Source organism: Cyprinus carpio, chromosome A8 (assembly GCF_018340385.1).
Source record: "Cyprinus carpio isolate SPL01 chromosome A8, ASM1834038v1, whole genome shotgun sequence".
NCBI lineage: Eukaryota > Metazoa > Chordata > Actinopteri > Cypriniformes > Cyprinidae > Cyprinus > Cyprinus carpio.
In genome coordinates this window covers 15,308,442-15,323,089 of record NC_056579.1, presented here as the reverse complement: position 1 = coordinate 15,323,089, position 14,648 = coordinate 15,308,442, and the positions used below count along the sequence as shown (strand labels likewise).

Sequence of the window (14,648 nt, the reverse complement as noted above, 5' to 3'; positions counted from 1 at the left end):
TAAAATATTTACTTTTATATTATGACATGCAGAAATATAAAGTATTTAATAATATATATATATTATATATACAATATGTATAATATATATGATACATTTGAGATATAATAGACAGATTTGAATGGCCTACACTCTATGTGCCTCCACACACACAGAACAGGACATAAGCTAAATCAGTAAGTTTAAAACATAGATGAGGAGTAATGATTTCACTTTTGAAGTCCTGCACATGTTTATTATGTGTTTATATGATTAATAGTGGGCCTGTACATGATGTAGTCAATATTAACACTGTGCTAAGGAATGTGCCATTCTTTTATATATAAAGATATTGCCTTATTGAGAAATATCAAGTATTATACAACTCTTCTGCTGCTGCCATTGCTGTGAAACCAGCATGTTCATGTTTTAATGGAAATGTCTTAAGCTTTCATGATATGTGATGTACGATATGTATTTTAGCTTCTGCTGTTTGTTGCGTTCCGTGCTGCTCCTCTCTCTTACCTTCTCATGTAGCATTTTCCTATGAATCTCTGTCTTTTGCAAAATTCTTAAAATGCATAGGCAGTTAAATGCCAGTCTGTACATGCAAGCTGACAAATGTACATGATATATAGACATGCTAGTACATTTAATTTTCTGTACGGTTAGTATTGTATGTGACTAGATATTTTTGGAGCAGTATATTTGCCTTATGGATGCACACCGCTGAACATTACTGAGACATTATAAAAAACTTTCAGGTTTGTTATTGAAACATTTGTACAGTTTGTTATTGGAATTGGTTGAATTTCTCATACCTCAAATGATTGTAATTTTCAGCATTTGCTTTGTTCGGTTTTCTTCAATTTAATAAAGATAGCTTCAAACTATTTGATTATCTGTGGCTGTATGCTGTTGGTTGTTTCATGTTTTGTTTAAAGACATGGACTGTTAAGTTAATCTTGGTGCAAGTAATATTAGTATATTGTTCAGGCTGAATGTGTGTTCTGTGCACTTGGGAATTACTGTGAAAATATATGTTCCAGCTTTTAAGGCATCATTTCCCTCAAGGTGAGGACAAACTGGTAAAAATAAACAGAAATAGCCCTGAACATAAGATTGATTGAGAACAACAACTGAAAAAATCCTCCAGCATGTTAACAGAATTCATTTTTAAGCAAACAATAGAAGGAAAAAGTGTTAGACTTGCATTATGGGCATCCAAGAGTCTACATTTATAAAGCAAAAATTAGTTTTACTAAACTTATACGCCCCAATATTGTTACAGAAGAGGAACAGTGTAGTGCCTTTCTACCTTTGTAGAGAACAGCAGGAAATACATTTATGAAAATATTGATTATTAAAATTTAATTTTATAAATTATAGAATAAATAAATTAATAAAATAAATAATTCAATTAATTTATTTTATAAATGATAATTTAGAAATATAAATTATTTAAAATATAAATAATTTTATTCAGTAGGAATGCATTAAACTTATCAAATGTGACAAAGACATTTACTGTATAGTATTTTTTTTTTTATTTTCTAAAATGTGTTTTTTTTTTTTTTTTTTTCTCCTTCTGTTCATCAAAGAATCCTGGAAAATTGTCTCACAGTTTCCACAAAAAATATTAAGCAGCTGTTTTTAACATTGATATTTATAAGAAATGTTTCTTGAGCACCCAATCAGCATATGGCACTGCAGACTGGAGTAGAGTAATGACTGCTAAGAATTCAGCTTTTTTATTTATATGTTTCTATTTCAAAAGCATTTCTACTTTCAGATATTTCTTTATAAATAATGTTTCTCCTAACAATACATGTATAATATTAAAGGATTAGTTCAGTAATAAAAATTTCCTGATAATTTACTCACCCTCATGTCATCCAAGTTCATGTCTTTCTGTCTTCAGTCACAAAGAAATTAAGGTTATTGATGAAAACATTCCAGGATTTTTCTCCATATAATGGACTTCAATGAGAACCAAGGGGCTGAAGGTCCAAATTACAGTTTCAGTGCAGCTTCAAAGGAACCCACACTAAACAATAATAGAAATAATAGCAAAACTTAGCAAAACAATCAGTCATTTTCTAAAAAATGTAAATAAAATAAACATTTATATACTTTTTACTTGTGCGAAACATAAATGCCGCAGTGACGTTGGAATGGTCACGTGTGACGTAAGCACCGACCTGTGACATAATCAACAAACCAAACATTACATAATAAAAATGCACATAAAAAAAAAAACAATTAACCAAAAAAAAAAAAAAATTTTTAAAACGAAGGATAGTCAATCTAAACTACTATGAGAGTTTTTCGACCCTACTCTATCTTTCTGAACCAGAGTACACAGACGAAGAGTTAACTGCACGTGACCTTTCCAACAGGATTATGTAATACGTGAATTGAAGATGCACATGCGCAAACAGAGCTACTTATAACTATACAAATATCTTTTAGAGCCCTTTGAATTTAAGAAAATGGCCGATGGTTTGACTAGATAAGATACTTATTCCTCTGCTGGGATCGTGTAGAGCCCTTTGAAGCTGCACTGAAACTGCAATTTGGACCTTCAACCATTTGGTAACAACTGAATTCCACTATATGGACCAAAATTCTGGGATGTTTTCCTCAAAAACCTTAATTTCTTTTCGACTGAAGGAAGAAAGACATGAACATTTTGGATGACATGAGGGTGAATAAATTATCAGAAAATTTTAATTTGAAAGTGAACTAATCTTTTAATAAGGTACATATTCTTTACTATTTCTGTGGCCTGCCACACTATAGATGGATATGACACTTATGATAATAAATGAATCATCTTACTTGCACAAAGGTAATATCCAGTTCATGCACATCAGGAAGTTGTTTTCATTCTTATTTCACAGGCTTGTAATGGAAAACAGGAACAAACTGTAACCTACAGCACAAGGGGTCCATTAGTATGATGTTGGCATGATGTGTGTGACGGACTAACTTAACTACATCACTGAGAGCCATGCTGTGGAAAGGGCCTGATGCATTATGAAGGCCAGGTCAACACCACCGAAGCCTTAATGTACTGCGAACAAGGGGAAGAGCAGGCATCCAGCAAGTACCAGATAGAAGCTCTCCGGTCTCTACTAAGCAGATACAGAAGCAGCAGGACCCTAACTGATAGCGAAAGCAGATCAGGCAATTTGGAGAGTGGTGTGTACTTAGCAACACTGTGTGAGGCTGATTGAATCTGTGTACCCCGCTCTCACAGTCCGCCTCTCAGGACATTGTAAGTAATTGGCCATGAGCCTCTGCTCTCCTGCACTGGATCTTCAGGCCAATTAAGCCTATCAAAGCCACCCACCTTGACCATTTATTGCCTCTACTGGCTTGTTGACCTTTTGCAATGCATGCTTTGAACAGGAGGTTTGAGATCTCAAGAGCATCTCGAGGGCTGTTGAAACGATCAAGGGAACGTCTTGATCTTTTGCTATAAATGTTTCAAGGTCAAATTATTGCTTGTCCACACAACCCACCAGGCCCGGTTCTACAGGGGTGCTAAACACCCTCAAACTAAATCAAAAGCACCCTCAGTTAAAGCTATATATTAATGCCATTTTATTGCAGATTTGGCAAACTATCCAGTGCGTTATGGTTTGCACTTTGGAGATTGATTTTTGTTTCAATGTGTTTTTGCAGCGTTGAGCAATGTAGCCAATCACAGACATATCAATTGATTTCTTGAATCAGAAGTGTTTAAGTAAGAATCCACTTAATGTACCGCTCAACATTGAGTTTTTTTTTTTTCTCAGGTATTGTATTCAGCAGGAACCATGTCTTTATAACAAAGTGTTGATGCAATGTAAATAAGAGATTCGTTGTGCAGCTTTTTTACGTTAGTGGTTATGAATGAAGCACTCTTAGCTTCACAGCAACGGACGCCACTAATATATACAGGTCCTTCTCAAAAAATTAGCATATTGTGAAAAAGTTCATTATTTTCCATAATGTAATGATAAAAATTAAACTTTCATGTATTTTAGATTCATTGCACACCAACTGATAATATTTCAGGTCTTTTATTGTTTTAATACTGATGATTTTGGCATACAGCTCATGAAAACCCAAAATTCCTATCTCAAAAAAATTAGCATATTTCATCCGACCAATAAAAGAAAAGTGTTTTTAATACAAAAAAAAGTCAACCTTCAAATAATTATGTTCAGTTATGAACTCAATACTTGGTCGGGAATCCTTTTGCAGAAATGACTGCTTCAATGCGGCGTGGCATGGAGGCAATCAGCCTGTGGCACTGCTGAGGTGTTATAGAGGCCCAGGATGCTTCGATAGCGGCCTTAAGCTCATCCAGAGTGTTGGGTCTTGCGTCTTTCAACTTTCTCTTCACAATATCCCACAGATTCTCTATGGGGTTCAGGTCAGGAGAGTTGGCAGGCCAATTGAGCACAGTAATACCATTGTCAGTAAACCATTTACCAGTTGTTTTGGTACTGTGAGCAGGTGCCAGGTCGTGCTGAAAAACGAAATCTTCATCTCCAATAAAGCTTTTCAGCAGATGGAAGCATGAAGTGCTCCAAAATCTCCTGATAGCTAGCTGCATTGACCCTGCCCTGGATAAAACACAGTGGACCAACACCAGCAGCTGACATGGCACCCCAGACCATCACTGACTGTGGGTACTTGACACTGGACTTCAGGCATTTTGGCATTTCCTTCTCCCCAGTCTTCCTCCAGACTCTGGCACCTTGATTTCCGAATGACATGCAAAATTTGCTTTCATCCGAAAAAAAGTACTTTGGACCACTGAGCAACAGTCCAGTGCTGCTTCTCTGTAGCCCAGGTCAGGCGCTTCTGCCGCTGTTTCTGGTTCAAAAGCACACGCCTGTGCACGGTGGCTCTGGATGTTTCTACTCCAGACTCAGTCCACCGCTTCCGCAGGTCCCCCAAGGTCAGGTATCGGTCCTTCTCCACAATCTTCCTCAGGGGTCGGTCTCCTCTTCTCGTTGTACAGCGTTTTTTTTGCCACACTTTTTCCTACCCACAGACTTCCCACTGAGGTGCCTTGATACAGCACTCTGGGAAACAGCCTATTCATTCAGAAATTTCTTTCTGTGTCTTACCCTCTCGCTTGAGGGTGTCAATGATGGCCTTCTGGACAGCAGTCAGGTCGGCAGTCTTACCCATGATTGCGGTTTTGAGTAATGAACCAGGCTGGGAGTTTTTAAAAGCCTCAGGAATCTTTTGCAGGTGTTTAGAGTTAATTAATTGATTCAGATGATTAGGTTAATAGCTCGTTTAGAGAACCTTTTCATGATATGCTAATTTTTTGAGATAGGAATTTTGGGTTTTCATGGGCTGTATGCCAAAAATTATCAGTATTAAAACAATAAAAGACCTGAAATATTTCAGTTGGTGTGCAATGAATCTAAAATATATGAAAGTTTATTTTTTATCATTACATTATGGAAAATAATGAACTTTTTCACAATATGCTAATTTTTTGAGAAGGACCTGTACTGTATGTGCATGTGTGTGTATAGGCTACTGTATCCAGGCCCCTTAACCAGCTATGAGGCCATGCAGTGTAAAGTCTTGCCAGATATTGACTCTAACACATCAATATTGCTGCATTTTTCTCAGGCTGAACAATATTTAATGTATCTGCATAACTATAAGGGTAGGTTTAGGGTTGTGGTAGGTGTAACGTTAGACGTTAATAAACCATAACTTTACAGGTAGCATTTTTCGTTGTTGAATTGTGCTACCCACTGTTTTAATGGGAGGTTGCAAAATCTGACAGGGTAGGACAAATCCACAGAACACCGGGCCTGCAACCCACAGAAAATCGGAGGGAAATCGTTGCAAAAATCGTGCAGTTAAAAGTTATTCCAGCCTTCAGTCTGCAATTTAGAGGCTCGTATGCTGTCCTGCTATTAATACTGCAAGTCATTTTCAGAAAAGGTATTTGCGTGGCAGCGTTTAAAATGCTCATTTCTCCTTCACTTTCTCTTTACCTGTGTTTTCTGCCAGGAGACTATGTTTAAGTTGCACGCGCATGGCAAGAGACATCTGTGTGTCTAACCGGATCTAAAAGGAAACGCTGCAGAGAGCAGCGGGTCTGGGAGAAAAATGCTGGAGAGGCTCTCAAAGGGAAAGCAACGTGGACGAAAGATGAATCAGTGCGCGCGCGCCATCTGTCGGTGAACTTCGGAATGACATAAAACAGTAGAACGAACAGTAACAGGTTTGAACAGGTTTCATATCGTTATATTTTCCCTTTAAAAATGTATGGTGAATTCAGTTTGCTAATGACTGAAACGATTAAATGTATAATTAAAATATAATACTTTCATAAATATATCTAAATAAAATATGAAATATATAATAAAATACGTTGAAAATTATAAAATATTATTATAATATTTAGGTTACACTTTATTTAAGGTGTCATAGTTGCAATGTAATTACCCAAGTACTAAGTACAACGTGTACTTATAGGGTTAGGGTTATCTGTTATTAATAAAGTGTTACCAATAGTTGCTTAACTATTAAAAAAAACGGTATATTATATATTATAAATTAATTCATAATAAAAGCATGCATTTATAAGCCATCTATTAAATAAAAAAAAAAATGAAAATAATTTTTAGGTAATAATTCATGAATAAAATCATTAATTCAAGAATAAAACATGATTATTTAATCATGTAATTAATATTTACATGATTAAATAATCATATTTTATTCTTGGGAGGTTCCTGGGCACCACCATCTCTCAGGACCTGAAATGGGACACTCACATTACTAAAAAAAACCCAGCACAGGCTGTACTTCCTTCACCAACTGTGGAGATCAAGTTGCCACAGTAGCTGCTGAAACAGTTGGCCATCATTAAGTCCATCCTGTGTTTATCCATCCATTTGGTTCAGCTACCAGATCAGACATCAAGAGACTACAACAGACAGTCAGGACTGCTGAGAGGATTATTGGTTCCCCCCTGCCCAACCTCCAAGATCTTTACACTTCCAGATTGAGGAAAATGGCTAAGAAACTCACTTTGGACCCCACACACCCAGTCCACTCTCTCTTTCATCTGTTGCCCTCTGGTCAGCGCTACAGAGCACCGACCACCAGAACAGTCAGGCACAAGAACAGCAAATTCATAACTATACATTGCCCATTATAACTGACACATTTATACATAGCATCTGAAAAAAGTGTAAACTACATAAACTGTACACTTGTAAATAACATATCTGTACATTCATCAAAACAATTATGTTTTTTCTCCAAATTTCTAGTTCTGTATTATATTGAATTATTACATTTTCTGTTTTACATATTAGTGTTAAAACAAATAATTGTATGTTATAAATTAATTTATAATAACGTATTTATAAGTAATCAAATTAAATGAATACATTGAATTAAAATACATTAATAAATAAATTAACTTAAGTTATCAGTCAAAATGTACAATTTCAAATTACTTGTTGGATGTTTTGTGTCTGTTGCACATATGTTATGTATAAAAATCAAAGTAAAGTTCACTCACAGTTCACAGATAATGAGTGAGTAGAGGTTGTTTTTTTTTAAAAAAACTTTATTTGAATTTATCTGAGTAACATCTCTCTCTCTCTCTCTCTCTCTCTCTCTCTCTCTCTCTCTCTCTTCCAGAAAACCTTCATTAAGTATGTAAAATGTTTCAAACAATCTTTCCCAATATACCAATGGCCTAACCTTTTTCCAGTTACTCCCTTGGATACAAATTCCACTCTAATAAATGTGTAGTAAAAATGACAGTTTTGTGCATTTCCCTATGATCCATTAATATTTGTGTAATGCCAAGTATGAAATGCATTTTACAATCCCCTTACAACATCTGTTCTAGAAGAACTAAAAGAAAACAGATATAGATTCTGAAGTAGTGCATTACAGAGTTTGGTTCTTAAGAAAAAACTTTTAAGATCATAATCTATCCACCTACTTTACCACCCCCATCTCCAAACAGCAAACCTAAAACATCTTTCTGAATACCAGAACAATAATAATACAAAAAAAAAAAAAAAAAAGATTTTAATACCACAGATGTTCATATAGTATAGCTTTGGGTATAGCAAGGGTTACAGGATGTTACATGACCTTTGCCCTCTGCTCTATGTGGCCTAACATCAAACAGGCACCACTAGCGCATAGTTTCTGCACCTGCTTTCATAAAGGCCACATAAAGCATCTAGAGGTGAAAAGACACTAACATGATGAACCTAACACACTCTCAGAAGCAAACAGACACTGGAAGTTTATTTGTTATATTACAGATAATAAAAAAAAAATCCAAATCTAGTGCACATGTAGTCATTTAGATGTATCTGAATTATTTATCTTTCTTCTAACAATAACCAATTAGCAAATTTTTCCAAATGGGATGCTAAAGTCCAGTGCTGCCAAACGCTGAGGTGTAAATACTAGTTGGTAAGATTAATTGTGAGCGTTGACCAGCAATGTGGGGTTCACTGATGTTTATGTGAAGCTGTAAATGATCAGACAAGATTGTTACAAAGCCAATGGCCCTGTTTACTTTTCCTGTCATACTCAACTTGCGTCCCCTGCTGGTCAGGCTCAGGTTTTCTGTGACAGCTCTCATTCAGCTGGTGGGGCGGGACGTCACTGTCAGGTCTCCCTGATGTGGTTGTCCTCCTTCAGGCCCTGTCAGCGTCAGGAGGCTGGAAGAGCCCCCTCACAGTGTCAGAGGCCTGCCACATGCCCGTTGCTGTCGTCAAAGAGCTGTCGTCAGTGTCAGCATCAGCTGGTGGCAGACGCGTCTGCCCCCTGCTGTCAGCTGTACTGAACTTTTTCACCTATGCTGTGCTTTAGCTCAAGGCCGTTTCATGACTGGTGGCTCAATGGCTGCCTGACCAAAAGTCAACCTGGGCCAGCATCTGCTGACCCAAATCAACCTGTGTTGGCCTCGTGGTTGTGATGGCGATGATGGTGGGAGCCACCTTGCCTGTCCCTTTCAACGCCCTCGGAGTGATGCCCTTCATGACCATGCCCATGATGACCATGATGTTCCTGATGATGATGCCGTTCTTCCTCTACTGCTGTATTCTCATCTGTGGTTTTCTTGCAATGTTCAAGTTGCAGAGAACTCTGTAATGACCAGAGGAAAAGGGCAAATCTAAAATACTATATGCAGTCATAAAAATAAAGCTTCTAAAAGGTTTTTTCTTTCTTTCTTTTTTTTTCAGTCTCGCCATAGAGGAACCCTTTTGGGTTCCCCAAAGAACCATTCAGTGAACATTTTATTAATCTGAAGAACCCTTTTCCATGCAATGGAAACTGTTTATGCAATGGAAATGATGTTAAAGGTTCTTCGTGGAGCCATAGAATAGATCCCAATTAAGAATGAAACTTTTTTAAACATGCTTTATTCATGCTTACATGAAATTGTATCAATAAATATAGAATACAAAATATATTATAAAAAAACAATAGCCAGAGAAAAAAGTTTAAACATTAAAAGTAATTTTGAACATTAAAATTTTTGTTGTTGTTGTTGTTTTATATGCCCATTAAATAATACCAGTATAGAGGATTCTTACCTTAAATGTGCATTTATGTATAAAACATATACCATTAAATTAGAATAATAAATAAATGAACAATATACTGAATACCTAATATCTGTAATGAACAACAGAATTAAAAAAAAAAAAAAAAGATTTTAATACCACAGATGTTCATATAGTATAGCTTTGGGTATAGCAATGGTTACGTATGTTACATGCCCGTTGCCCTCTGCTCTATGTGGCCTAACATCAAACAGGCACCCACTAGCGCATAGTTTCTGCACCTGCTTTCATAAAGGCCACATAAAGCATCTAGAGGTGAAAAAGACACTAACATGATGAACCTAACACACTCTCAGAAAGCAAACCAGACACTGGAAGTTTATTTGTTATATTACAGATAATAAAAAAAAAAATCCAAATCTAGTGCAAATGTAGTCATTTAGATGTATCTGAATTATTTATCTTTCTTCTATAACAATAACCAATTAGCAAATTTTTCCAATGGGATGCTAAAGTCCCAGTGCTAGCCAAAACGCTGAGGTGTAAATACTAGTTGGTAAGATTAATTGTGAGCGTTGACCAGCAATGTGGGGTTCACTGATGTTTATGTGAAGCTGTAAATGATCAGACAAGATTGTTACAAAGCCAATGGCCCTGTTTACTTTCCTGTCATACTCAACTTTGCTTCCCCTGCTGGTCAGGCTCAGGTTTTTTCTGTGACAGCTCTCATTCAGCTGGTGGGGCGGGACGTCACTGTCAGGTCTCCCTGATGTGGTGTCCTCCTTCAGGCCCTGTCAGCGTCAGGAGGCTGGAAGAGCCCCCTCACAGTGTCAGAGGCCTGCCACACGCCCGTTGCTGTCGTCAAAGAGCTGTCGTCAGTGACAGCATCAGCTGGTGGCAGACGCGTCTGCCCCCTGCTGTCAGCTGTACTGAACTTTTCACCTAGTGTGCTTAGCTCAAGGCCGTTTCATGACTGGTGGCTCAATGGCTGCCTGACCAAAGTCAACCTGGGCCAGCATCTGCTGACCCAAATCAACCTGTTGTTGGCCGTGGTTGTGATGGCGATGATGGTGGGAGCCACCTTGCCTGTCCCTTTCAACGCCCTCGGAGTGATGCCCTTCATGACCATGCCCATGATGACCATGATGTTCCTGATGATGATGCCGTTCTTCCTCTACTGCTTGTATTCTCATCTGTGGTTTTTCTTGCAATGTTCAAGTTGCAGAGAAACTCTGTAATGACCAGAGGAAAAAAAAGGGCAAATCTAAAATACTATATGCAGTCATAAAAATAAAGCTTCTAAAAGGTTTTTTCTTTCTTTCTTTTTTTTTCAGTCTCGCCATAGAGGAACCCTTTTGGGTTCCCCAAAGAACCATTCAGTGAACAGTTTATTAATCTGAAGAACCCTTTTCCATGCAATGGAAACTGTTTATGCAATGGAAATGATGTTAAAGGTTCTTCGTGGAGCCATAAGAATAGATCCCAATTAAGAATGAAACTTTTTAAACATGCTTTATTCATGCTTACATGAAATTGTATCAATAAATATAGAATACAAAATATATTATAAAAAAATAGAAACAATAGCCAGAGAGAAAAAAGTTTAAAACATTAAAAGTAATTTTGAACATTAAATTTTTGTTGTTGTTGTTGTGTTTTATAGCCCATTAAATAATACCAGTATAGAGGATTCTTACCTTAAATGTGCATTTATGTATAAAACATATACCATAATATAGAATAATAAATAAATGAACAATATACTGAATACGAATATCTGTAATGAACAACAGAATTAAAAGTGTTTATACGTGTGTGTGTGTGTGTGTATGTATGTGTGTGTATATATATATATATATATATATATATATATATACAGTAGTCAACATTTGAAGTGGATCAAAAAGTTAATCAAAGTTGTCTTAAGACAACAATGCATTTTGTTTTTAGGTTTTAGGAAAACTTTGATTAAAGGTTTTGATCCACTTCAAATGTTGACGAGTATATATCACTGCTGTTTTACCTCCATGCTGCATTCTCCGCAAATACCACCACAAAAGGTATTTCTTATGGCCTCCTCCACGTGTGGGTGGCTCAGGATGGTGTAGGGAAGAGACAGATGGTAAGTGAGTCGGCCACAACTGGTAGAAAAAAGGTGTTTAGTAAAATATTATTAAAGTAATATATTGATCATGTTCATTAGGTGAATTAAACTTAGGGCTGCACAATTAATCGAATTTATAATCGCGATTAAAATTACAGATGCCGTAATTACGTAATCATTCAAAGCGGCAATTAATCATTCAAAGTCCACTTATGTTATTCTGAGTGCTTAAGATGCATTTTTTTTTCTTTTTACAGATTATCTTAAGGGTTTTTCCATTGTTTTAATTTTAGTGTTAGTATAACATTATAATACCATTCATATTTTTCACTTTTTTTATTATTTAAAGAAGAAACCAATCCAATGTACAGTTGACATTTGAGCCTTAATGCTATAGAAAAGCAATAAAAGATTTTCTCTTTGAGTGATTTCAGCTTGTTTATTTTCATGTAAAAAATACGGCATGCAGTTACTTCAAACAATGGTATAAACATCATTCAATGTAAATTGTGATAATCGTAATTAATAATCGCAATTACAATTTCAAGGGTTACAATTATGATTTTTGTCATAATCATGCAGCCCTAATTAAACTGGATGAGTGGTGAGCCAAACCTGTCATAGACCAAGATGTCATCCTTCTCAGCATTTACTGCCTCCCAGAGATCCGGCTGACTGAGGTCTTGGGCATAGAGGGCGATATTCATCAGTCTTTCTTTGAGTAAGTGGTGCAGCCGTTGGGACCTTTCATCTCGATTGTTTACCACCATGTAGTTTATATTTACATAACCTTGGTTCTCTAACTTCAGGTGTAAGTTATAGAGCCTTGAAGAACATTCAACACGTTGGATTAGATAAATACACCTTGTATAAACAGTACACTACAAAGAATGCAACCAGATAACGGTTTGAAAAACAAGATCTCATCAAAGTTTTGCTGTTTTTCTTAGATACGTTTGAATTTTAGTATAAATTTAAAAAGTCTGCACTCACTTCGATGCTTGCTCCAAGCAGAACAGCGAGCTGGCCTGGAGGTAAGCCACCACTGTTACATTTCCAAGAGTGTCCTTCATGGGCTCCTCCTCTTTGACCTTCCACACGGGCGGAAATTTACAGCGGGCTCCGTCTGTCTCGCTCTCTGCACTACAGCCCACCAGCAGGCAGAGAGCCAGTGTAAGGCTCAATGCCTTCCACATGACTCCAAACAACAGACCCACTAACCTAAAAAAAGATCAACAGTTTGTCTCACATCCATAAAAAAGGCGGAATTTGAATTTTAAAATGTTAATACAAATCCAACCTGACAATCAGCAACAAACATGATCTTGGTGCCGAGTTCGACACCATAGATCATGACATACTCATAGATCGATTACAAAACTATACGGGTATTCAAGAAAGGCTTTAAGATGGTTTAGATTCTACCTGTCCGATCGCTGCCACTTTGTTTATTTAAATGGGGCGTCATCTCAATTATCACCAGTAAAGAATGGAGTGCCACAAGGATCTGTCCTAGATCCTCTGCTATTTTCAATATACATGTTGCCCCTTGGTAATATTATTAGAAAAAATGGGATTAGTTTCCACTGTTATGCTGATGATACTCAACTATATATCTCAACAAGAGCAGATAAAACTTCTAAATTATCTAAGATAACAGAGTGTGTTAAAAATATAAAAGATTGGATGACCAATAATTTTCTCCTATTAAATTCGGATAAGACAGAGATATTACTTATTGGACCAAAATAGAGTACACAGAATCTCTTGGATTACAATTTGCAACTAGCCAGCTGTACTGTTACTACCTCTACTGTCAAAAATCTGGGTTTTATATTAGACAGTAACTTGTCTTTTGAAAATCGTATTTACCATATTACAAAAACAGCACTCTTCCATCTTAGAAACATTGCCAATCCACAAAACATGTTACCTGTTTTTGATGCACAAAAGCTAGTTCATGCATTCATGACCTCTAGACTGGACTATTGTAATGCACTGCTAGATCCATCCAGATGCTATTGAAGGACATTGTAAATTTTCATGACATGGAGCTGTCCGAGCCAAACCAATGTGCAAACTCGTTTTAAATAATGCATTGATACCTTAATTAACTTTAAGTATATTTGAATAATTAAAAAAGGTACAGTAATGCAAATAAGATATTTTTAAAAACAGCTGAAAGAAGAAGAAGAAGAAGAAGAAGAAGAAGAAATCTAAAAAGTATGATATCCCATAACTGATGAGTGCACTTACTTGTTTTGGAGTCTTGAAAGTCTTCAGCAGTGATACTTTCTGAGCTGGTTCTAGACAAAAACAACCCGCTCCCACACGGCTCCTCCTATTTATACTCCTCTTGTTTTTCCTGACTGAAAGTGGGCCAGAGGTCCCTCTGTCCCTGTGACAAGACAGAGCTTGAGCGGGGAGAAAAAAAAGGGAGAATATCTAACAGGATTAGCATTGGTATTTGTCTCTGCCAAAGTACATTTTTTATTTTCTTTTTAATTGTTTCCCTTTCTGGCTGTTTTATTTCTTAACTCATGTATTTTTCATGAAAAAAGTAAAAGAAAAACTGATGGCAAAGTTAAGATTTGTTTTCGTCAAAAAATGTCTAGATATTAAACAGTTGGGGGGAGGGGGGTGGTCTGGGTGCAAGAAATTACAACCAATTGTGTATCAGACCATTGTGTGCAACACAGTTATTAAAGCATTACATTGTATAGAGTCAATAATCATTTATTTGCACGGTTCTCTTAACATCCTAGAATAATTTTTTTTCTTTTTTTCTTTGCAGCAGTGTCAGCACTTTTTCTGCTGAGATGAAACTTTGAAGCTTCCTGTCTCTTTGAGTCTGAACTTTGATGAACGCCGTGTTCTTAAAATTCTGTAAGACTGGAAAAACAATGATAGAGCACATTTTCTTGGAAGACAGTATTTAAAACTTACATAAACATCCAAACACATTTCAAACATTCAAAGACATT

The 14,648-nt window shown here is 36.5% G+C and overlaps 1 pseudogene; it reads right to left on the bottom strand.

The window, feature by feature from the left end:
• Positions 1 to 8,580: 8,580 nt before the first annotated feature.
• LOC109095243 lies at positions 8,581 to 14,069 on the bottom strand (annotated as a pseudogene).
• Positions 14,070 to 14,648: the final 579 nt, after the last annotated feature.